The sequence below is a fragment of the Phocoena sinus genome, chromosome 15 (assembly GCF_008692025.1).
Source record: "Phocoena sinus isolate mPhoSin1 chromosome 15, mPhoSin1.pri, whole genome shotgun sequence".
Lineage (NCBI taxonomy): Eukaryota > Metazoa > Chordata > Mammalia > Artiodactyla > Phocoenidae > Phocoena > Phocoena sinus.
Window position 1 is genome coordinate 6,076,884 of NC_045777.1, and position 24,157 is coordinate 6,101,040.

Here is a 24,157-nt window from a genome sequence, read left to right on the forward strand (position 1 = left end):
TCAGAGGCCGGGTCCACCTCGGAGCGGGCTTGCCGGTCCCGGGGGCGTCACAGCGGCCAGCTGGATCCCCCCAGTGCTGCCAGGGAGCCCGAGCATGGCCCCAGCTCCCTCCACGGGTCCCAGTCTGCCCGCAATGATGGCAAGCTGCAATTTCCTTTTCCAACGTTTCGTTTGAAAGAAGGAAAGAGAAAGGTGAATGCAGCCAGAGCCCTGGCCAGCCCCCAACGCACGGCCTCCAAGGCTCCCGCACCCCCTGGAGAGGGGCTGGTGGGCCTCGCTGGGTGCCCCCATTCCTCAGGACCCGCCAGGCCTCCAGGGCCGGGTGCACCCATCAGCTCCCCGGCCCAGCACCCGCCAGGATGACCCCTGGGTGAGTCACCATCCTCGGAGGTTCAAAGAGGCGCAGTGGACAAGTCCACCGGAATTTCCACAGCACCAACGACAGCCACTGTGACAGCGGCCCGGTAAGCAGTGCCCGGGCCCGCAGGGGGCAGGTGCATGACAGGTCCTCTCAGTTCCTCGGACCCCCACTGACCTGCCTCGGTGAATGGGTTCAACAGCAACCCCACCACCAAAACACATGTCAACCTGGGACCTCAGAACAGGGCCTTATTTGGAAATAGGGTCTTTGCAGATAAAATGCAAGTAAGGATAGAAATAAGATCACCCTTGATTAAGATGGACCCTAAATCAAACGAGAGTGTCTTTAGAAGAGACAGAAAAGGACACCCAGAGACACCCAGAGAGAAAGGCCAAGAGAAGATGAGGCTGAGCCTGGAGAGATCTGGCCACAAGCCAAGGGACTCCAGGACTGCCAGCAGCTACCGCAGGCTCGGGGAGAGGTACGGGTGGGTTTTCCCTCAGAGTCTCCGAGAAGAATCAATATTGCCAATACCTTAATTTTGGACTTCTGACCTCCAGAACTGTGAGAAAGTAAATGTCTGTTGCTTCAAGCCACCCAGTTAGTGGTAACTTGCTGTGGCACCCACAGGACATAAATTAACTCAGGGAGCAAAAGAACATTACTCCATATATTTCTGTGGGACAAAATGACCTTTTAGTGGGGTGGATAAGGATCAGCAAAATTAGAGCTAGAAGCAGTACAAGATTTGGTGTTATCCTCATCACCACCACCACCACCATCATCATCACAGGTTACCATCTAGTGAGCATGTACTACATGCTGTGTGCTAGGCACTGTACATCCCTTCTTCAGTCTTCTCAATGATGCTACAAATCAGCTTTAATTGCTTCAGTTTTTCCAGACTAGGAAACTGAGAGATTATCTAGGAGTTTGAGCTCAGACAGCATCCCCACTCTACATGGTTCCTAGCTGTGTGACCCCTGGCAGATTCCTCACCTGGCTGATTCTCAAATCCCACACAAGGGTGCCCACTTCACAGAGTTCTCCTGGGGGTGAATGAGACGATGCCCCCTGAAATGATGCAGTTGTTGTCCTGCTCTTGCCCCATCAGCTGCCAGAGGAGGAAGGGGGGTCCTTTTTGTCTCCAGCCCCACATTATTAACTCCCTTCCCACCCCCAGAAATCTCCCGAGTGCAGGAACCGGGAGCTGTAAGGCCCCCTAGGAAACACGGTCACTTCCAATTCCTCCAGCACCCCCTGCAGACCCTCCAAAACCAGGATCTAAGCAAGTCCCACACCCCCAAGGTCAGGACTGGCTACATAATTTGCAGGGCCCAGTGCAAAATGCAAATGTTAAAAATTATTACGAATTTCAAGACACTGACAGCAAAGCATTAACAGAGCAGAGTCTCTGTAAGCACAGGGACTGGGGTAACCACGCAGGTGCCACGCTCATGAAGCGGGCCCTGCCCGAGGACTCTGCTGACGTTCACGATTACCCACAAGACTCTTTGCTGTTGCTACATGTACTTGGGCAACACCTGCTTTCTCTCTGTGACCCCACCCAGGCCGAAGGTCTGTGCTGATGCTGTTGGGGTGAAAACGAATCTTCCCAAGCGGTTGAGAGCGGAAGTCTCCGGCACATGGTCGGGCTGTGGGAGCTGGCACAAGAGTAGAGCCACTGATGAGACCATGAAACCTCAGCAAACCTGCCACACACCCCATCGAAAAATGTAAGTCAACACCGATGCGGCCTTTTCTACGTGGGGCTTCAAGCTGCGGCCTGCCTAATCCTGTTTTTGATTTGGTCTGATTAACCTGATTCGACACGCAGAAAGGGATAGTGGGTGAACCCCAAGCCTGCCCCCGATTAGGGCCACATTAAACTTTCTATGAAATCTGTATGAAGAAGTAGCCAATATTGGTTCTGCAGTTTTTTGTTTTGTTTTGTTTTTGCGGTACGCGGGCCTCTCACTGTTGTGGCCTCTCCCGTTGCGGAGCACAGCCTCTGGACGCGCAGGCTCAGCGGCCATGGCTCACGGACCCAGCCGCTCCGCGGCATGTGGGATCTTCCCGGAACCGAGGCACGAACCTGTGTCCCCTGCATCGGCAGGCGGATTCTCAACCACTGCGCCACCAGGGAAGCCCCAGTTCTGCAGTTTCACCTGAACAAGGAGCACAGCTGCTAAGCAAGCAAACAGAAAGGTCGTCGGGGAGGGGAGACATAGTGAGGAATTAAAGGCTCCCAGCCCTGGAGGATCAGCAAGAGAGGCAGGGAGAGGGACCATTACTAACAGTAAATTGGAACTTACTGAGTTCCTTCTATTTATCCAGGCTTTGGGCTAGGCAGGAGCTGGCAAACTTTTTCTGTAAAGGGCCAGATAACAAATATTTTAGGCTTCGCGGGTGCTATGGTCTCTATTGCAAGTACTCAACTCTGCCATTGTACACAGACAGCTGCACACAAGATGTAAATGGTGGGCGTGGCGGGGTGCCAATGACTATTTACAAAAGCAGGTGTCAGGTAGGTGGTTCCACAGGCCATCACTTTGTCACCTCCCCAACGTCTGCTTCCCACCCCCTTGCCTCACTAGCACCTACCCCTGTCTGCCCCCGCCATGTCTACTTGTTCACTGCTACAAACCAGCACCTGGAAAAACAGATGTTTAGTAAGGATTGATTAAATGAAGTTAGTATTTCGTCCCCAACTTGCAGATCAAAAAACTGAGGTTTAGAGAGAGGAATTAACTTGCCTAAGATCACAAAGCTAGAAAAAGAAAAACCTAGTTCTTCAGAGATTTTGCTCAGGGAATTTGTTTTTGTAAAACCCTGGTGGCGCAGTGGTTGAGAGTCCGCCTGCCGATGCAGGGGACACGGGTTCGTGCCTTGGTCCGGGAAGATCCCACATGCCGCAGAGCGGCTGAGCCCATGAGCCATGGCCGCTGAGCCTGCGCGTCCGGAGCCTGTGCTCCGCAACAGGAGAGGCCACAACAGTGAGAGGTCCGCGTACCGCAAAAAAAAAACAAAAAAACAAAAACCTAGGACATGCAAAGGCAAATGCTTACAGAGGCCAAACAGGAAATGGGAATGAATGGGGCCAGGGGTAGGGTGACAGGGGGGTGGTGGAGACAGTGGCCGATGAGAGTCCTACATTCCGTCTAGAGGGGTCGCCGCTGCTCCTCTCCAGCCAGTGGTGACCATGTGCAGCTCTGGGCCCAGCAGGGCCAGATCTTATGGTTTTCCTAGGGAAACCGGAAATCCATGCTTTCATATGAAATATTCCAGTTTGTCAATGCTGGCAGGCGTTTGTATTTTTTTTTCCTAAATTACTTGCCGGCCAAAGAAGGCATGCCATCGCTTTGTGGCCTCTGGCTTCAAACTATTAAATACTTGAAAAGTTTTGCTCACGAACCTTTCTTCTTTGGTGTACCCATCAAGCTGTGCAGCCAGACTTTGGACTGCCGGATGCACAGAATTAGAAACTGGCACCAAGACTGACCCACGGGCTCCAGAACATTCTCCCACCCTCTTAACATGTAGAGAAACCAGAACCAAAGTCAAGCTCTGGTCATGAAAACAAGTTTCCTTTTCTAAGTTTTAAAAAATATCTTATTATTTATTTGTTTTGGCTGCACCAGGTCTTAGTTGCGGCACGCGGGACTTTTGTTGCAGTGTGCAGGACTTTTAGTTGTGGCATGCGGACTTCTTAGTTGTGGCATGTGGACTCTTAGCTGCGGCATGTGGACTGTTAGTTGTGGTATGCATGCGGGATCTAGTTCTCCGACCAGGGATCGAACCCGGGCCCCCTGCATTGGGAGCACAGAGTCTTACCCACCGGACCACAAGGGAAGTCCCTCCTTTTCTAATTTTTAACATTCTCCTGAGAAAGCAGCTAGGGTCCCTGAATATGTGGAACCCCCTGTAACTCCCTGTCTTTAAATAAAGCCCACACCTACGTGGGCTAACATCACAAGAAGATGCTGGGTGCCTTCCCATTTCTCCAAGTGAGAATACCTTCTCCTGGGTGGTGGATATCTTGCTTTACTTCTGCCCAATGCTCCTCCCCAACTCTGGTAAATGACTCCCTTCTACCTCTGGGGAGTTTGCCCCTCTCTCCATGTAGTTCTGGTTGGGCTGTCCATTATATACTCCCCTACCACGCCCCTTAAAGAAAAACAGTAATCCAGGCCTGGCCAATCACAGTGCACCATCTCCCTGGTCATTCTGATTGGCTTAGGCATATGCACACGATCCAGGCTAGACCAATCAGAGACCTGCCCTGGGATTTTATAGGCAGACCCTGAGAAATCCAAGCTCTCTAGTGCCTCTGTGATGGCCATGGGCAAGGTTGCCTTGTGTGTAAGTCTGGCTCTGTCAATGTCTATGACCCTCCCCGCCTTTGCCCAGTTGCAAAGGAAGGTGTCTCTGGGAAAATATCAAGAGACCAGATAGAGAGAGAAAGAAAGAGAAGAGCCTAAAAAAGAGACAGAGAGAGAGCTCTGATGGAAACATATGAATCCATGAATCCATCCTTCTGTTTCCAATTCTGTGAGCCAAACAGTGTTCTTTTTTGGCTTCTTTAACTAGTTTTAATTGGGTTTTGTCCCAGAAACCAAAAAACTCTCCTTCTAAATGCCCCATCAGTGCTAATAATAGCCTAACTCTAGCCTGCTTCTCTGAGGGAGTTCAAGATCAAAGATGTCAACTCCTTCCAGAAATCAGTCTCACAGTAAGAATTAAAGAGAGATGGCCAATTGGCTGGGTCCCACTTCAGGGTTTTAAGAATACCAGTACTTCATAAATGTGTCCACCAAAATATTCCTAATTGCAAAGAGAAATGCAAACAAGTTATCTGAGGGTCTAGATGAATTGCCTGGGGCAGGCTTGACATTTTTTTGAAGTCCTGTGTTTTAACTTAAAAATCTACGAAACCGTTTGTCATCCTACTTCACGATATATTGATACTTGTATTAAATTGACTTAAAAGGGTTTCTAAACAGCTTTGAAAGACATGCCATGTTTAAGCTATGGCTGTACCCTGGCACATCACTACCTGTCCCAGACATGACCACTTTGGGAAGTGGGCTAAAAGTTCTACTGGTTTTCAAGCCTAGAAGCAATGCCAGACAGGACCCCAAGGTTTATTCTCTAGAGCAATTCAGGTCTGGTCCACACTTGCATGCCCTACTCAGCAACCCCACAGCTCACTGGCACACCCTTCTATGGAGGCAATCTGGTGACAATCAATTATTCTTTGAGGGAAGGTTTCATCATGACAACCTAAGTTAGTATCTGAGGAATGATAGCAGCCTCTGTGGCTCCTTAGCTAGCCCATCCTCTAGTCCAGCTCTGCCCCCCAATAACCTGTGTGCCCTAGCCTGTGTGCACCTCTTTCTTCTCCCCTTCAATCAGATGTGTGAACACAAAACTCCATCAAAATAGCATTATTGGGTGCCATTACATGCATCAATACTATTTCATCCACCTTCCCTGGGAAGGCCCTAGAGACGCAAATGAACTGAACACAGTAAGTCTCCAATGAGATTCCAGGCTCCTGAGCCAGTGGTGACCCTGCTGGGAGATGCACGGTGGAGACGGTTGGTGTTTAGCGCTGTGAGTTCACAGGGAACCGAGGAGCCCTTGCTTCCCATTTGCTGAGTATTGTGTATATTCGGGGCAAGATATTGGAACATGAAAGGCACCTACTTGGACTCAGGGGAGAGAGGCTTCTATTCTAGATGTATCAGAGTGCCTATAGAGAGGCTCAGGATCTTTCCATCTGCAGAGAAACACAGGAATGATTCTTTACCTTCCATTTCATTTATTCAACAAAGTTGGTGAAATTTTATTGAGCACCTACTGTGTGCTCAGCACTGTTGTAGACACTAGGGATATAGTGGAGAATAGGACCGAGTCCCTGCTCTCAAGAAGAACGCACTCCAGCACTAGAACAACAATATACTGCTCACAGTAATAAAATAGTACTCGCGTAGTGCTCACCCTGCACCTAGCTCAGTTCTAAGTCCTCAGTCATTTAATCGTCAGAATAACCATGTTTTACTACATCTCCATTTTGTAGTCAAGAAAACTGAGGCTCAGAGAAGTCAGATGACTTGCCTACAGTCACAAAGCTGGTAAGCAGCAGAGCTAGGTAATTGAACCTAGAAAGTCTGACTTTGGTATCTGCCACTCACTCACACTACTACTACACTAATTATTATTGTTATACCAATGGTTTAAATCTCATGAACTGCTGTCATGCCCCAGCACTAGCCCAAGCACCTTATGTATACTCTAACAGGCACTGAGCATCTATTATTTGCCAGGGACAACACTTTTCCGAGAAAGTTTTATTATTTCCATTTTTTTAGCATGAGTGCCTTTATTTTTTAAAAAACTAAAAAGTATATACATATATTGACATTTGAATATGTATTTGTATAAAAGAATACCTAGAAATTGGTCTTATTTCCATTTTGTAATGCAAGTAAACTGAGGCTTACAGAGGATAAGGAATTTGCCCAAATTCTCAGGGCTGCTAAGAGGCAAAAGGAAGACTAAAACTCAAGTGTTCATGACCCAAGCACTTGACCATTTAAATATACACTCTATAGCCTCCCCGGGATATAATTTTGGTTATCTGGAATGTTTAAACAGACGCGGTAAATATTTAAACAAATCATCCATATTAATTTTTAGGTTGTTGCCCTTCAATTATGGCATCTCTCGGCTCTCCCATCCCGGAAACTGATATTTTCTCATTTGCTTGCCTGGAGGGCCACTAAAATGAAGATCAACACAGCTCAGAGAGCAAATATCAATTTTCACTTTTGGAAAACAACCTGACACTGCCTCCAGGATAAGGTGGTGCCTTTTGCTCTGAACTGGAAGGAGGAAAAGAAAGAAAAAAGAAAGCATTTTATAAGGGACTACTCATGCTTTCTCAGCAAAGCGTGCCCTTCTTCCCTCCCGGCGTTCTGAGCCTCGCAGCTGGGCAGGCTGCATCCCTCCCGGGCCGTCTGCCTCACAGGCTGCTAAGCCTGAGGGTGAAGGCAGCTAGTAAGCAAGCCCTGGAGTCCCCGTGGCCGCCTGCCGCAAACACTGTGGTGTCGCTTTGGACCCTTTGTTTGGGACGTGAGTGGAAGGGAGTCAATTCTCCCTCCCAACTTGCAACTTCCTTTCCTCAGGGAGAGCAGGGTGACACCTACAGCGCCAGCCACCACCACCACCACCACCACCACCCCCGCCCAGCTGCAGGCCGGAAAGATCAGGTTCCTCGGCCACTGAGTGGACCCCCTGTGTCACCAGGCTGGACAGACTACTGGGCACAGATCAGACGACGTCATATCTGACAGTGGCGGAAACTCTCGTGGGCTTAGAGACATTCCAGGTCATACAGTCCCTTCTTCCAGCGGGGCCGTCCCTCCCACTTCCCCTGTCCCTCTCGTCTGGCTAGCTCGTGCTCATCCTCCAAATCTTAACACCTGCTGCTCCGTCTGCCTGCAGTACTCCTTCCCCAGACTCTCCCAAAGCTGGTTCTTCCCCCTCACTCAGGGCTCCACTTAAGAGGCGTCTCCTCAGAGAGGTCCTGCCTAGCCACACCCTAAGCAGTCCCCTTCTACCACCTTATCCTCCTTTCTTGTCTTTTTAGCACTTACCCCCGGGGGAAATTACCTTGACTCTTTCCTGCCTGCCTCTCCCCCCAGAGTCAGGATGAGAAGGAGCTCTTATTCCTCCCCCAGTGCAGGGATCCTGCCCATTGTAAGGGTTAACAGCACACTGCTTCACTCTCATCTACAACACCTCAAAAGACAGATGATTCCGGGCTTGCTGGAGCCAACTCACTTTGTGGAGGATCCAGGGAGCCAGAAGTAAAAAAGAATAATTCTCCTTCTCCAGCCAGCTTGAAATAGACCTATGGGAACCAAACCAAAACCCAACAGAATATGGAAACCAGGAGGGGAGGCTCTGCCTGCCTCAAGGCCCCATCTCACCCCAGAAACCACACTCTGCAAACCTTCTCAAATCCCAGATGTGAAGGGCAGTGGTTAGAAAGCTCTGGAGAAAGAAACACAGGTTTGGGTGCCAAACCCACTACTGCAAACAACGTGCCCTGATGAAAGCCCCTTGGCCTCTGTGCCTCAGGGGCCTCTTCTGTACAAGGAGGCTTTAGGGAAGATGACAGATAATAGGTATCAGTGCACAGCGTGAGCCCTCAATAAACCACAGGTACTGACAACAATTGCTAAAATCTCTGCCTCAGAAGCCTCCAGGGTCTTTCCCCTTTTCCCTAGCCCTAACCCTGCTTCCATTCTCCCTTTGGCTCTGTCTTTATGAGCAACTTAATTCCGATGCATCTGGCTGGCTCTTGTAGGATGGTTTCAAGTCTATAGTTTGTTAAGAGATATTTGAAGTACAATTTACTACTGGAGTTGGGATTTGGGCTTTTCTTTTTATGAGTTTTTCCCCCCTTTCTTTCTTCTTTTTCTTTAAAAAAAGGAGGAGGGTCTTTTATTTTCTTAAGAGAACTCATGTTTTGCCAAGGAGAAAACAATAAAAACCGTCCAGCCTCCAAACTGCAGCAGTTAGGGCTGTCCCTGAGTTCAGGAGAAGGTGTGGGCTGAGAACGTGGTGGAACCCTCGCTTGGGGATGTGGTTGGGGAGTAGGGGGATGCGGTGAAGGAGGTGTTGGGGGCGGCAGAGGACACGGGTCAAGGCCCAGGGAAGCTGAGCCCCAGACCGCGGGGAGGAAGCCAAGATGGCCCAACGGCTACTCCCTTCACTCTAAAGACTGCACCGTCCCACAAGGGGAGATGGCACAGCCTGCCCTCAGCTTGGGGACCTCATAGGCCAGCAAGACTCCCTGCCTGCAGCCACCTCCACCTGCCTAAGCCAATCAGAATGCTCCCTCCCAGACTTCCACCATGATTGGTTCAAGTGACTCAGACCTAAACCAATCAGCACGTGGCACTTCCCTGGCCACGGGCATTGGTCACAGGTGGTCCAATCAGCATGGAGCGCTGGGCTTTCAGTCCAAGGATGGAGAGAATTCTTTCTCTCCCTCTTGCCTTCCCTCTTACTCAAGGTGGCACTTTCTATAAGAATAAAAAAGGTAGAATTCAGACCCAAGTCCGTCCGGCTCCAAAGCCCATACACCACCGCCACAATTACACTTGGTACAGAAATGCTTTGGTACCTAGTCAAGAAGACACACCCCAAAATGATAGCAGTGACTGTAGTAACTTGATAGGATCATGGGTGATTGGTTTGTGTCTGTTTTCCTACATAGTTTCAAAGAAACAGTCCAGTAACAAAACAAAAGTTGAAAGCAAATAGAAACTTTACAAAAGTCTCTTGAAAATGCTCAAGGGAAGGATATTGTCAGAGCGATGAGCAAAATTCTTTGAAGTCCCTCACTATCTTTGTGCCTCTCAGAATTGTTCTCTCAGTATTTTTGTAGATCTATTGGAAAAAGTCATCTTTCTCTTTAGATTGCAAAAACCTGTGAGCCCCTGAAGGCTGCTTCATGGTCTAGAAGGCAGAAGAGAGAGAGAATACTTGAGGAAGTGAGAGAAAAAGAGCGTGTGTGCGCGCGCGCGAGAAAGAGAGAGAGAGAGAGAGAGAGAGAGAGACAGAGACAGAGACAGAGACAGAGACAGAGACAGACAGAGAGCGCTGGTGACATCACTTAAACCCATGGAACCAGACATGCCTGAAGGCAGATCTACCTCCTGGATGTTCTTGTTTATGGGAGCCAACAAACTTCCATTTTTGTTGAAGGTCCTTTTTGAGTTGGGCTTCAGTTAAAAATCAAGAAAAAGGAGAATAACCCAGTGGCAAGATCAGTGTTTCCTTAGCCAGTTGTATTTTTAAAAGAGGTCATGTGTTTATACGTTGTTTTTTTCCAGTCCTATGTAAAATGTGATTTAACCAGTTTTATAACAAAAAAAAAAGCTTATTTTAAGGTAGAAGCTCTTCCTCTTCTTTGGAACCACTGTTGAGCTCTTTCCTGAAAGCCTGAGGCTCGACGTGTTCAGAAACCAGCCCTCTGAGGCAGGACTTGTCCCCAAGCTCCAGGGTCCCTCTGGCCTTAGTCTCTCCATCTTCAACAGAAGGCCTGATCTCCACGGGAGATGGTACAACTGGAGGCTTGGGAATCCTCCTGAATTCAAATTAATTAAAGCATGGAGCAAGCGGCAGATCAAAGGAGCTTGTAGAACTCTTCAACAATCCTAATAAAGAATTTCCCCTTCAATTACAGGATAATTTTCTTCTCACGGCATTCGCAGCCATCACCAAGCAGTTTTCTGGGCCGCTTTCCATGTGGCTGGACCAGTCTTACTGGAATTCCTGCATTTTTTTTTTTTTTTTCTATAAGAGACTCAGAGGAAGGCAGGGGGATGAAAAGAAAGGAAGACAGTGGGTACATTTTAGAAATGACTATTTCATGGGATTTGAAAGGCCGTTAGAAACAGAAACAGATGGACACAATGTGAATCACTGCAGCTAATAGGTTTCCTGCACATCCTGGTAGAGAAGGATTTCCTTCATTTCTATGCTGCTCCTCTACCGTCTCCCTTCATTCTCACACACCACTCACAGGCCGTTGGTCACTTCTAGACGAAATCAAGAACTTTCTTCTCTTGTGGTCTTCGTCCTTGTTCCTGTGCCTGAAATTCTCCTCCCTCAACACACACACATCACCGGCCTAACCAGGTTAACTAACTCCTTCTACTTCAGATTTCAGCTAATCAGTCCTTCTTCAGTCCTTCCCTGGCCTGCCCCAGTTAGATTAGGTTCCCCCATCCTATGCATTCATAGTACCCCATACTGCTTCACAGCACAAAGTACAATCGTAATTAATTAATTACTTTTCGCTAGTTCTTTTTTTTTTAATTAACTAATTTATATTTTATTTTTGGCTGCATCAGGTCTCAGTTGCAGTACACGGGATCTTCGTTGTGGTGCGTGGGCTTCTCTCTAGTTGTGGCACACGGGCTTCTCTCCAGTTGTGGTGTGCAGGTTTTCTCTCTCTAGTTGAGGCGCGTGGGCTCAGTAGTTGTGGCGTGCGGCCTTAGTTGCCCCACAGCATGTGGGATCTTAGTTCCCTGACCAGGGATCGAACCCGTGTCCCCTGCGTTGCAGGATGGATTCTTTACCAGTGGACCACCAGGGAAGTCCCTCGCTAGTTACTTCTTATCTCTGTCCCTTACTAGCCCTGAGCCCTGTGAGGACAGCTTGCTGCTGCATCTCCAGGGCTTGGCACATGGCAAATGACTGATAAATACTTGAAAAGGTAAATCTTTAAAAGAATGTATTAAGCATCTAGTACAGGAGGTCAGCAAGTTTTCCTAGAGGGCCAGATAGTAAATATTTTAGGCTTTACTGGCTAAGAAATAACATGGAGGCTGTTATGTTAAGTTCTCACGTAACCATTTAAAATGCAACCACTGAAAAATCGAAGAGCTGTTCTTAGCTCACAGACTGTAAACAAATAGGCAGCCGGCCAGATCCGGCCCATGGGATGTAGTTTGCTGACTTCTGCTTAAGTACACGCCAGGCCCTCTGCGGGCTCGGGGGTGTGGCAGAGACTGCTGTTTGTCCCTTAGAGTGACCATTCTCCTCTTCGGCAGCAACAGAATCCCTGCACTTGAGGTGGGCACATGGTCTCTTGGAATAAAGACTACGTTTCTCAGCCTCCGTTGCAGCTAGGCATGGCCATGTAACTAAGCTTACCCAATGAAATGCAAATGGCAGTATCATGTGAAAGCTTCTGGGAACCTTTCCCAAAAGGGAGCTAAGATATAGCCTCTCCTCAATTTTTTCTTTGTCCTTTTCTCTTTCCTGGTGGTTGGAACATGGAAATGATGGCTGGAGCTCCAGAAGCCATCTTGGTCCAAGAGTTATCCTCAGGAAAGGAAGCCCTATGTAGTAGGACAAAAATAACAGAAGGGTTCACTCCATGGAGTGCTGGTCACATCAGACATGGATTCCCTTTCTGGTGATCCTGTAAGCACGTGACAGACATAAACACTTCTCTTGTCCAAATCTCTGTGATTTGGGGGCTTTAAATTCCTAGCAGTTCATTCTAGTCTTAACAAGAGAGGGGAGAGGAGAGAGGGGAGAAGGACACCAAAGTAAGTAGGAAACATTCCCTTCTCCGTTCATAGCCTAATTAAGAGAAGACAAAAAGGCACCTAGGTCTAACCAGTGGCCCAAACTACTGTAAGTGCCCAGTACAATTTACTGGGTTAGCTCTCAGGGATTAGGGAGGTTTCATAGAGGTAAAAGTCAGGCAGGAAGTTCCCCATGTGTCAGATGATTTAATGAACATGTCATAAACTAGGGGGCTCATGAGCCAGATATGTATATATGTCTACTGAGGACATTCTCTTACATAACCACAGCACAGTTTTCACACATTCAGTTTGAAATATTACATAAATGTTGCACATATTAGTATGATAATAGCACATGATTATACTACTAGCTTACCAACATAGTAGTACACGTACTATTATTACCTAATACACAGTCCATGTCCCCATGTCCCCATTTGTCCCAATAATGTCCTCTGTAGTCCCTTGCCTACAGCACCCAGCTGTCATATCTCCTCAATCTCCTTTCATCTAGGACTATTCTTCTGTCATTTTTGGTTTTTGTCTTTTAAGACATGGGCATTTTTGAAGAGTCCAGGTTAGTTTTTGGTAGAAAGTCTCTTAATTTGGATTTGTGTTTTTTAAAAAATGTGAATTGCTATCAACCTTTAAAAGTCTGACATTGGGGGCTTCCCTGGTGGCGCAGTGGTTGAGAGTCCATCTGCCGATGCAGGGGACAAGGTTCGTGCCCCGGTCCGGGAAGATCCCACATGCTGCGGAGCGGCTGGGCCCGTGAGCCATGGCTGCTGAGCCTGCGCGTCGGGAGCCTGTGCTCCGCAACGGGAGAGGCCACAACAGAGAGACCCACGTATCGCAAAAAAAAAAAAAAAAAAAAGGCTGACATTTATCTTAAAACCTGCGGTAGAGAAGTCAAAAGGGTATAGCTGGATCTGAGGGGCGATGGCCCCTTGAGACAGAGTTTGGCTTTTCCTGGGGACCCCAGTCATCCCCACTCTTGCTTTTCTTTCCCCAGCTCCTCTGTACCCACATCTGCAAACCCTGTTTTAAAAGAAGAGCCAAGGGGTTCCCTGGTGGCGCAGTGGTTAAGAATCCGCCTGCCAATGCATGGGACACGAGCCCTGGTCCGGGAAGATCCCACATGCCACAGAGCAAGTAAGCCCGTGCACCACAACTACTGAGCCTGTCCTCTGGAGCCGGCGAGCCACAACTACTGAACCTGCATGCCACAACTACTGAAGCCCACGCACCTGGAGCCCATGCTCCACAACAAGAGAAGCCACCGCAATGAGAAGCCCGCGCACTGCAACGAAGAGTAGCCCCTGCTCGCCGCAACTAGAGAAAGCCCGCGTGCAGCAACGAAGACCCAACACAGCCAAAAATAAATAAAATAAAATAAAATAATTTTTTAAAGTTAAAAAAAATAAGAGAAGAGCCAAGTATTGTGAACACATGTTCAGGGACCCTGGAGGTCTGAGAGGAGGGAGTCAAAACCTCAAGGTGGCTGGAGATTTGGCTGGGAAAGGAGGAGCTGACACCAGGTCTGGCCACAGAATCTGCGGGGCCCAGTGCAAAATGAAAATATGGGGTCCTTTGCTCAAGAGCTGCTAAGAATTGCCACCAAGCCAACCACTACAAGATGCATAATGAGTTGCTTCAACACTTAGCTACCAGAGAGTCCCGATTCCCCCTCTGCTGCCAGACACATATCCTAAATGACTCAGTTGAATATTCAATTCTTGAATAATTTACCTTTTGCTTAAGTTCACTGACAACACATGTGGATACATGTGAACTTTTCATTGACTAAGTCATGGTGTGTTATTTTCAAATCCAGCGGTTTTCAAAAATTTATTTCAGGTGTGGAGACATATGTACTGTGACCTAACCAAGAAAAGAGCAAGTAACGATATATAAGGAGTGATGTGAAAATAAATAAATAAATCTGAATTTCCAGATGGCAACAGCAGAGCCTTTAACCAGCACTGGGCCCTTCTGAGTGCTGAGCCCTGTGTAAACGTCTGGGCATGAAACCGGCCTGGGTAAACATGATAAATGGCCTTAAAAATCAGTCCAAGAGGTCTGAATTTTCTCGGTCACCCATTTGGGGGTAGGGTGCTTCAACTGAAGAATTTTATGAGTGGGAGAGCTCCAAGCTCAGTAGGGCACTGCAGTCGTTGATGATGAGGAAAGCTTCATCTTTGCGTACCAAAGGTGAGTGCCCTATCGTGGCACAGTCAGAAAATGAGCCCAGGCCAAGGCCACAGAAAACAGGCCAGCTGTTGATGGGGAGTTTGGAAGGATTCTAGGAAAGCAGCCCCGGGACTTCCCTGGTGGTCCAGTGGGTAAGACTCTGCGCTCCCAATGCAGGGGGTCAGGGTTCGATCCCTGGTCAGGGAACTAGACCCCGCGCGCATGCTGCAACTCAAGAGTCTGCATGCCGTAACTGAAAGATCCCTCATGCCGCAACTAAGACCCAGAGCAGCCAAAATAAATAAGGAAGGAAGGAAGGAAGGAAGGAAGGGGGGCACCAGGGAGGGGGGGAGGGAGGAGGGGGGCGAGGGAGGGGGAGGGGGAGGGAGGGGTGAGGGGGGAGTGGGGAAGGGGGGAGGGGGAGGGGGGGGAGGGGGAGGGGGAGGGGGAGGGGGTGAGGGAGGGGAGGGGGAGAGGGGGAGAGGAGGGGAGGGGGGGGAGGGGAGGAGGAGGGGAGGGGAGGGGAGGGAGGGTGGAGGGAGGGGAGGGGGGAGGGAGGGGAGGGGGAGGAGGGGAGGGGGAGGGGAGGGGGGAGGAAGGGGAGGGGGGAGGGGGAGGAGGGGGGATGGAGGAGGTAGGGGGGAGGGGGGAGGGGAGGGAGAGGGGAGGAGGGGGAGGAGGGGGGGAGGGGGAGGGGAGGGAGGGAGGAGGGGGAGGAGGGAGGAGGGGGAGGAGGGGGGAGGGGAGGGGGGGGAGGGGAGGAGGGGAGGAGGGGGGAGGGAGGGGGAGGAGTGGGGAGGGGAGGGGGGAGGGGGGAGGGGTGGAGGGGGAGGGGGAGGGGGAGGGGGGAGGGGGAGGGGGAGGGGGAGGGGAGGGGGGAGGGGGAGGGGAGGGGGAGGGGAGGGGGAGGGGGAGGGGGGAGGGGGAGTGGGGAGGGGGAGGGGGGAGGGAGGGGGGAGGGGGAGGGGGGGAGGGGGAGGGGGGAGGGAGGGGGAGAGGGGAGGGGGAGGAGGGGGGGAGGGGGGGGGAGGGGGAGAGGGGGAGGGAGGAGAGCGCGGAGGGGGAGGGAGGGAGGGAGGGAGGAAGGAAGGAAGGAAGGAAGGAAGGAAGGAAGGAAGCCCCTTCTCAGTGCTCAGAGGCAGGAATCAGAGGGAAGCTGCCCTGCCATGTGTCCTGTACCTGGACCCTAATACCCTCCGATCACAGTGAGAATCTGGACCATCCGAGTGCGCCAGCCCTTGGAGAAGATGTAGTGACGGGCAGACTGGGCCCCAGAGATAAGAAGGGAGTTGCCAGGGTCCCAGGATCACACTGCCATCGGCTAGGGTGAGAATGGGAGATGTCCGCGGTCAGTACACCAAACATTCCCCAGACTTTGGACATCCCAGTCCCCTGCATAGCATTTCCCCCATACCTTGCCACCTACACTGTATTTACTTATTTTTCTTTTAAAATGACTTACTTTAGGGAGTTTAATGTATTTTGAAAGGAAAGTTTACATCACTGCTGTTAACCAGTATCACTTGCCCTTCCTGGTGACTATTAACTAAACGAATACAACAAAACCGAACAATACTGTTAAATCCTAGCTAGTCAAGCAGCGCCAGCTGAAGGCTCTAAGTTTGAGGCCCTTTTCGTTTTTGTTAAAAATAATAATAAGTAAACAAGGAGAAAGATTAGCAAATGTTAGAGAAGCATGAGGACAGACTAACCCCAAACTGAAACTGTTTCCTTGATATAATTAGAAGAACTGGAAAAGAATTTGAAAACAAGAATAACTCTTTGATGGAATGCAATGTCACTTAATACCATGCCTGTGAACCACCTAAAACGGTCTCAGATAGATTCTGTAGTGTCTGACACACACGCTTTGAGAAATATGGATCAAGGTCAGCGGTTCTCAATGTGTTCCCCGGATCACCAGGGAACTTACCAGAAATGCAGATTGTCAGGCTCTGCCTGAGACCTCTGAATCAGAAATAGGGAGTGGGCCCAGCGGCCTGTGTTTTAACAAGCCCTCCAGGTGATTCTGATACACACTCAGGTATGAGACCCACTGCTCTAAGCCCCAAGGGACAGCAGTGACATAGCCTATCATCATCCATCTAGGACCAGCTCTCATTAGGCAAGAGAAAAAACCCTCTCTGTGCCTAGCTGTCTGCGTCCACAAACCAGAAGAAAAGTAAGCACACACTCATCTCAGAGGGCTGCAGTGAGACAGGTGTCAGGGGCTCAGCACCTGCTCAGTGGCACCAAGAAAGCTTTGCATAAACAGTAGCTACCACTGGGACTTCCCTGGTGGTCCAGTGGTTAGGACTTGGTGCTTTCAGTGCTGGGGCCCAGGTTCAAATCCTGGTCAGGGAATTAAGATCCTGCAAGACTTGCAGTGCAGGAAAAAAAAAAAAAAAGTAGCTGCCGTTAATAGCAATAACAGTAGTAGACAAGTGAGATCCTAAGTAGGAGAGGAGGAATATTTCCTTCTCTACAGTGTGTTGTTCGACCTGTTAACACTAAGCATGTATTCCTTTTGAATTTTTTCAAAAAAACTTAGTAAAATAAAAATATTATTTAAAAGAAAAAACATATAAAACAGTATAAATATGATCATTGGTATTAATTAAATTCATACGTGTTTGTGCATGTGTGTGTACTACGTATTTGCATAGAAAAATCTCTGTAAATATACACATTTAAATGCAAACACGGCTACACTGGAATTTCTGGATACTTACTTCTTCTTTACGTTCTTCTATATCGTGTGGTACAGTGTTTGGTTTGAGTTTTGCTTACAGTAGGCCTGCATTTCAGTTATAACTTGGTTATATGGGGGGTGGATTTTGCCCCACCAGGGAAACCTGGCAATAACTGGAGACATTTTTGGTTGTCCCTACTGGGGAGTAGGGGGTGGTGCTACTGGCGTCTAGTAGGTAGAAGCCAGGAGTGATGCTAAACACCCAGCAGGGCACAGGACACCCTACAGAAGGGAAGGATCCAGATGAAGCTGTCTATAGGGTCAAGGTTTAGATGCCCCAGTTATCATCAGAAGACAGCTACAACGCATACTCCATTCTGAAGTCCCAGGGCTGCTCTTAACTGGGCGCGGTTTACCCACTAGCTTGTTTCACCTTGTTTCACATCAACATTATGAGCTGAAAGTCACCCTCCTATTACAGATGAGGAAACTGAGGCTCGGAGAGTTATATGCTTTGTCCCAAGTCCCGCCATCATGCCCCCGCCCCCATCCTGACCCTCAGGAAGTCTCCCCAGCAAAGGGAGCCCCATGCATCTGTGGGCTTGAGCCCCCTCTCTGAGCCCATCAGCGACCAGTGCCCAGCCTAGGCCTGGGTGTAGAATCCTGCAGATCCACTTCCCCAGCTCCTCACAGGGGCTCCTGGTATCCTTCGCTCTCTTGTAAAGAACAAGCTTTGATGTTGGCTTTCGGGTCAGGCATTAACCCCACCTCGCCCCTGTTCATAAACGTCCCCCAGCTCCATGTGACACCCTCCTGGGTTATCAGCTGAAAGGCCAGGGATGCAGCCACCTCTGACTTGTTTGGGGTTTAAGTCTCAAAGATCGCAAGTATCTCTTGCCTCAATTCTTATTAAATTTACATCATTTATTTTCTTCTTCACTCCATTGTTCTTCAAAACCAGGACCAAGCTGTTGGCATCAAAAATTAAACACTGGGGGGCTTCCCTGGTGGCGCAGTGGTCGAGAGTCCGCCTGCCGATGCAGGGGACACGGGTTTGTGTCCCGGTCCGGGAAGATCCCGCATGCCACGGAGTGGCTGGGCCCGTGAGCCATGGCCGCTGAGCCTGCGCGTCCGGAGCCTGTGCTCCGCAACGGGAGAGGCCACAGCAGTGAGAGGCCTGCGTACCGAAAAAAAAAAAAATTTAACACTGGGAAGATCCCCCCAAGAAATCTAGTCCCACACGGCCCCCTCACCCTCACCCCAGCTCTCTCTCAACCGGTCTTGTAAAACATCACTGTGGCTTTTAGCAAGGAATTCTACAGGTCTGATTTCTTCTAAATGAAACCCTTCCCCAGCTGACCCAGGACACACTGCAGAGTGTTCCCCTAAAGATATACCGCTGTCCCAAGGGACAGGGTGGACCCAAGTTTCTCTCTGCGTCATTTTTTCAGGGCAATTGTTGGTTCCAAGAGCATGGTTTGTGCAAAGCCCACCTGATTGGCAGCAGTAAACAGCCGCCGCCCAGGGAGTTTTAGGAACAATAAAAGGAGGGAAGACAGGATGAGACTGGAGTGTCTCTGGGCTCAATGTGGAAATAATCATTTCTAAGAAAAACAACAAAGTAAACATTTAAAGGAGCTTCCTGCTGCATGTTTTAAGATCTGGTTTGACTGGAATTACTTCAAAAGGCACACAATATAAACATTTCACAGAGTGTCTTTCCTGGCCTCCGTCCCACCCACCCATACTCCCCAGAAACACATACAAACACACACACACACACACACACACAGAGCCATCGACAATCCAATGTCAAGACTGAAAGAGAACTTTAAAGTCATGTGGGCCAGCCCCCTCCCTGGAGTGACAGGGAAAAAGGTCAGGGTGGGGTGGTCGATCACAGGTGGGCAAGGGACTTGCCCCCACAAAGAACACCTAGTTATGGGCAGGGATGAGGACAGATGCAGGCTGGCCGGACAGCAAATGTTTCCTCAGTGCCAGGCATGTGGCCGGCACTTTGCAACGATCAACTCCTTTACTCTGATCTGCCCCACGAGACAGGTATCATTCTCACCCCTGTTATACCAATGAGGAAACTGAGGCAGAGAGAGGCCCAATAACCAAGCTAAGATGCACTCTGGGACCGGGAACCATGCTCTTTCTTGCTATACACACTGTGGGAGGTGGAATCACGGCTCCCCAAGTTGTCCACGTCCCAAAGCCTGAAATCTGTGAATAAGTCACCTGACATGGCAAGAGCAACTTTGCAGGTGTGATTATGTTAAAGATCTTGGGGTGGGAGATGATCCTGGATTACCCCAGTGGACCCAAGGTGATCACAGGGGTCCTTAAAACAGGGAGGCAGGAAGGTCAGAGTCAGGAGAGATTAGAAGATGCTACACTGCTGGCTTTGAAAGTGGAACAACGGCCCACGAGGAAAGGAATGCAGAAGAAAGCTGGAAAAGGCAAGAAACAAGATTCTCCCCTATAACTACCAGAGGAACACACCTGCCGACACCTTGATTTTAGCCTAGTGAGACCTTTTTCGGTCTTCTGACCTCCAGAACTGTAAGATACTAAATGTGTGTTGTTCTAAGCCACTGAGTTTGGGTAATTTCTTAACAGCAGCAAGGAGAAACTAATACACACACCTCGGGGCTCAGGCTCTGAAGGACACAGCGTTTCTATCTTGCTTCTGGTACTTTCTAGCTGTGGGACCTTGGACGAATTACCAGTTTCCTTGTCCATAAAATGAGTATAGGGAAAGAAGTTTGTCACTGGGTCGTGACAAACGTGTCACTGGGTCTTATTCACGGTTGTCTCCCCAGTACTGAGAGTGGTGTCTGCACACAGTAGGTTCCCAATTAATCGATCTGAATGAATAGAAAGTCAAGAATCCAAGAATCCTGATGTTGAGGGAAACCAATACGAATCTGTAGGTACCTGAAATGTACCGTAGCCGTTGAGTTGATCTCCACCGTAACTCTAAGTCAAGTGGGATGTCCTTTTCAAGGACAGGACAAGCAAGGAGGTCTTTCCGATCACATCCTCCTGAGGAACAATCACTGGATGGGAAGCATGCGCCTTTGCTGCTCCAGCTTGCTCTGCTCTCTTGCCTTTGCCCCTTTGCACTTGCCACTTTTTCTGCCTGGGGTGCCTCTCCCCACTCCCAGCCTCTTTACCTGCAGCACACACCTGCTTCCTGGAGAGGGGCTGAAAGTCTTCCCACAGGTAAGGACACCTCTGCAAAATTCCTGATCAGCTCCTCCATGCCTCCATTCTGCCCCTTCCCCGGGGAACTGTCTTACAGGGATCTAGAAAATGCAAGTATTCATGGGTCCCCTGAGATCCAGGTGTGAGCCTCCAGGAACAAAGGTAGAAGAGGGAGGGGGAGAGGATGGCTTGCTCACTGAGCATCCCTCTGTCCTTGGGCACCGGGCCAAACAACTTGCACATGGGATCGCATTTCATCCTCCCAACCCACTGTGCACGTCAATCTGATTATGATGGTTGACCAATGAGAAAATGGGGTCAACAGGTCATGTTCACTCAGCTAGTAAGTGGTGGCCTGCACTTGAACCCAGCCCCCAATCCCAGGCATGGGCTCTGTTCCTCAAGGCCACACTGCAGGGTGGGTTTAGTCCGTCCCTCATTCAGCATGAGTGATGAGGGTAGGGGGCGGAGGAGACCTGAGAGGAAGGATTGTCCTGGTGAGTGTGTGTGCATGTGTGTGTGTGAACACCACTGACTACTCAGCACCACTACATACCACGGAAACAATATAAAACACACACAGTTCTGAGGTCGACTTCACTCCTTCATCCACCCATGCTCCCATTACCTCCTCATACCCTCACATCCTATGACGTTTGGGACTGTGGGATCCTCATTTTACCACTAAAGAAACTGAGGCTCAGAGTGACTGAAGACCCCCCCAAGGGCATACAGCTAGGAAGTGCCCAAACCACATATTGAAGTCACCCGTGCTGGTCATCACCAGGCCCTGCAGCCTTCCACACCGGCTTACATCATCCCAGAGCCTGTGCTTGGAGCTGGGGTCCAGGGGCTGCCCCCAGGGACTTACAGCTTAGAGGGGACAACAGTCAAAGAGGGGCCAGGGATGCTGTTGGTGACATGATTACCCAGAACGGTGAACAGTTCTTGATAAAGTTCCAAACAGAACAAAATATATTTCCCTTCATTTTACACAGTAGATATATTCCTGGAAAAGCCAGTGGATATTAACACTATGCAAAAAATACCTTGTGTCTCAGTGACTTATGGAATGGGGTTCTAGACCTGGGTAATGATAAATGGTTCTTTGCCTACAGGAGTGGCTGGGGGGTGGGGGTTCAAAAGCACGTGGGCAGCAGGACAGGTCTCCTTGGAGAGCTGCTCTGTGTCTTACAGGACATTTGGCATCCCTGGCCCCGGCCCACAAACATCAGCTGCCCTTCAGCCATCGTGACAAGCAAAGACTTGTGCCCCCAAAAGTTGCCGATGTTCCCTGAGGGGAGGTATCACGGCTTTAGAACACAGTTGTCAAGAGTCCCTGTGGAACTGAGACAAGAAAGAAAATCAGGCCGTATGGAAGTAGACCACGCCGTATAGATGCCAAAGGGTCAGGCCAATACGGATGCCGACGCCTTCTAGCTGTCCTTCCATGACAATGAGCCTTCTAAATTCCGAGGTCAGTTTTGTTCCTGCTCTGACATGTACGCTTGATGATCCCATCCTGGACGAAATGCCAGTGAGCTCAGGTGGTAACTGAAGAGCTGGCAACCCACTCCCACCCCCAAATTTTAACTGTTTAAACAAATTATTCTGGTCCACAAAATCCCAAATCAGGGACTCCTGGGGTATAATGGCAAGCACAGAGAATTTGTCGTCAGGAGAATTTGTTCAGCCCCATTCTCCCATTAGCAAAGTAAGCAGCCCTGAACTGGCCTCTGAGCTTCTTGCTGCCTGTGTTTCTTCGCTAACAAAACAACAGCAGCTGCATTACTAAAGCTCGTCGAGGGTGTTAGGTGCTGTGCGACTTGAGTTTCGGGTCTTAACCCCTTACCATCCTCACAGCAATCTATGGTATGTTTGATTATCCCCATTACACAGGTGAGAAAATCGAGGTACAAAGAAGTTAAAACGAGGGAGTCGGGGAGCCCAGCACAGGCACGTGTCCCCTGAGCCTGGGCCCTAACCTCCGGAGAACACATGGCCTTTGGAGAGAGCACAGTATCTGAGAATTAGCCACAATAACAGATATTAAGATGTTTTTGCAAAGGCAGGAGGCTCATTGCTCCACTTAAGAGTTTTATGCAGAGCTTACTTACAGAATAAAGAGACGAACTAAACCTTTTTCCAACCCAACTGGGAGGCTCACACATGCAGATGAGGGATGGAGCCGAAAGGACAATAGACTCCTGGGGGGTGGGGGCGGGGCCCGGTGTGACGGTGGCCCTGTGATGTCACCTCATCCCTCAGTCAGCTAAGGTTTTGGGGCACCCGTTTGGTGCCAGGCTAAGTAGTCAGGAGTCTAAGGAACCCGGAGGCCACGGCAAGCACTGTACCAGCTTTAGAAAGCTCACCCAAACATGGGGACAGTAGAAGGCGGGGAGGGGGTAGAGGTACAGCGTGAAGATCAATAACGTGGCAGAGAAGTGATTGCAGCGGGCGGGGGGAGCGGTGGAGGGGGGAGTGCAAACCCTAGTGCTCAACGTCAGGCCCCAAATGAAAGGGCAGACCCAGAGGTCCCCAAACAAGAACACCACTCATCCGGCTTCCTGCCAGGGTCTGTGCCGACCACACACTCGCCACGCTCACTCTCCCACGCCCCACCATGTAGGTTTTGTACCACAGAGAACACTCGTGCACCTTGCTTCTCAAAGCGTGGTCCACCTCCCCGCATCACTGCAACCTGGGAGAGGATCCTGGGCACCGCCCTATACATACTGAACCGAACCCTCGATTTTAACAAGGCTCCCCACTCGGCGCGTGTTCTCTTCAAGCCGAGGAGCACCGCTGGAGGGCACGTCAGCCACTGCTGAGTGCCAACTAGCTGCAAGGCACTGGGTGAAGAAGGAAGGACAGATCTAGGAGCAGAAAGTGAACAGATTTCAGGGAGCGGTAGGTGTTGGGAAGAAAAATTAAACTAGGTAGTCGGAGAGTGAGGGAGGCTTTTCTGAGATATTTGACCTTGGAATTGAACGTCAAGAAAGAGTCAACCAGTGTGAGGGCGAGCGGTTCCAAGCAGAGGCAACAGCACGACCAAGGCTCCGAAGCTGTGTGGGGCATGTGGTGTTGGGAGAACGGGGAGAGGGCCGGCGCTTCTGGTACTGAGGAGTGATGGGAAGATGCTGCGTGCGGGGCTGGCTGCCTCACAGGGAAGCCTTGGCCGAAGCCCCCAGCACCCCCAAATCTAAGCGAGAGCCTTGTTTTAAAATCACTCATGCAAGGATTTGAGCATGACGCCTTTTACTGGCCTCATTTTATTTAATCCTGCAGGAGCCCCTGAGGTAAATCCGCATTTTGCATGACAAAGAAGAAGCCCTAGATGGCTCAGCCCCACACACCTACATCTCGTTCGCTTTCTACCTGTTGCACCCTCCAATCTCCAAATTCAGGCCCAGGGTCCCAGCCCTAGCATGACGCAGACACTCCAACCAGGTTAAGGAAGAGCCCGGTTTCGCAAAGCTGAGCTTCTGTTTCCAAACATGTGAAAAATCCACGATTTGTACTTCATTCCCCTGAGAAAAAAACTTAAAATCCAGACCTTTCTGGAGGGCTGAAAATGTT